Below are 2,033 nucleotides of genomic sequence, written 5' to 3' on the forward strand. Positions count from 1 at the left end.
TGACAATGAAGTAAACATGTTATGCCTAGAGAAGAAAAGGCCATACCACCACAATTCAACACCCTCATGGGCATATCAAGAGGTGCATCACCTAGGTAACTCTAAATCCAATGAAATTGACAATGAAAATTAACCATCACAAGTCTATCTATCCCTTATCATCTTGACACCAAATTAGATCACTTTAAATCATAACTTTCTACCCTTGGCCTTTGAAGTGTCATGTTCATCTCATAATGTAAAATGCATTTAGTCCTATTTCTAAAAGCCCCCAAAGCCTTAACAGTTCCAATGCTGTTCAAAAGCCCAAAATTCAGTCTTTCTTAAAACTCAAAACAATTTAGAAACTTGTAGCCCCTATAAAATTACAAAGGAAGTTACATACTTCTAATATATACTAGCATAGGGTAAGCATTTCCATTTCAAAAGGGAGGAATGGGAGCATAGCAAGGAAGGATCAAACCAAAGTAAGACCAAAATTCAGTAGGGAAATACCAAATCACAGAGCTCCATGTTCAGCATCTGGAACTCTTGGAATCATCTGATTTTCAACAGCCTTGAGTAAGCCTTTCCTCCAGTTCTCTCTGAAGCACATATAAGCCTCTCTATTGGACAGTGCTATTCCATGCCTGCAACTTGATGGGTATCCCATAGTCCTGGCATCTCACATAGTCTAAATTCTCCATTGCAATTTAAGTTTCACCATCACAGCCTCACTCAATGACTTCTCATGGCAGCCTTGTAGAGTATCTGACATTGCCTTGCATTAGCAGTTTTCTAGAACCTTGGTGCAAGCCACCATGAACTCATATCTCTTGTATTTTGTAAGCCTGTAAAATCAGCACCATTTAGATAATATGTCAAGTTCTGTTCATAGCTTAAGATGTACTCTACCCCTTTTACCACAACTGCAATGGCTGCTGTGTGCCTTGCTGGCTGAATGTGGGAAACAAGTACCTAGTGGGTTGATTTCTAGCAGAGAACTCCTTCAGTGGTATGCTCAATTCAGCCTCTTTTCTTTCAAATAAATTTGCTATTTTACAAGCTGGAGTCTTCAATGGGTGGAGGCTTGGCCTCTAGGCAAAGTGCAATGTTTCTCCTTAGTTATGCTAAGGTCTTTCACAGTTACACATGCTTTCTCTGCAACTTCCTTGTCCACAATTTTAAATTCTCTCATAATTCTTTTTTTTTTTTAACCAAGTTGTTTACTTTTCTTATCTTTCTGCTCCCTTTGTTGCTTCTCTCTCTCTCTCTCTCTCTCTCTCTCTCTCTCTCTCTCTTTCTCTCTCTCTCTCTGTAAACATGGATAAGTACAGTAATCATGCCATGACCTTAATGTTAATGCTATTCTGTCTTGAAATTTCCCCCATCAAACATATTAGTTCATTATTTTTTAATTCAGCCTCACTCAGATTGTCAGAACACAGGCATATGTAGCCAGATTCATTGCCAGATCATAACATGAATGTTCTGTAATCCATTTCCCAACAGCCTTTGCTCCCTTCCAAAATGTCATGAGCCCAGCATGGTGGCCCATACCTTTAATCCCAGCACTGAGGAGGCAGAGCCAGCCTGGTCTCCATAGTGATTTTCAGGCCAGCTGTGGCTACAAGGGAGACCCTGTCTCAAAAAGACCAAAAACAACAACAAAAAACCTCGAGACCAGCCTCCAGTCTTTGGTCTTCTCTCAGCATTCTGAACTCAGACCAGAATGACCCATTAAGTTCTGTTCATTAGCCCAAATTTCCAAACTCTTCAATATTCTTCCCACAAACCAGTTCAGAAGGCCTAAGAACCACATGATCATGTTTATTACAATAATAATTGAAGGTTTGTTTTGACTCATGTTTTGAGGGTACAGTCCATCAAGCACTTGAAGATGTGACAGAGGACACTTTCTCACACCTCAACAGGTCAGGAAGCAGAGAAGGGAATGGCAGTGCTCAGCTGGCTTTCTCTGTTTTCTCTTTTATCAGTTGAGAACCCCAGCCCACAGGATGGTCTTAGTAGAGGTCAGTGAAAGGACATTTACC

This window comes from Nannospalax galili, unplaced genomic scaffold (assembly GCF_000622305.1).
Source record: "Nannospalax galili isolate Female #2095 unplaced genomic scaffold, S.galili_v1.0 scaffold553, whole genome shotgun sequence".
NCBI classification, from domain to species: domain Eukaryota; kingdom Metazoa; phylum Chordata; class Mammalia; order Rodentia; family Spalacidae; genus Nannospalax; species Nannospalax galili.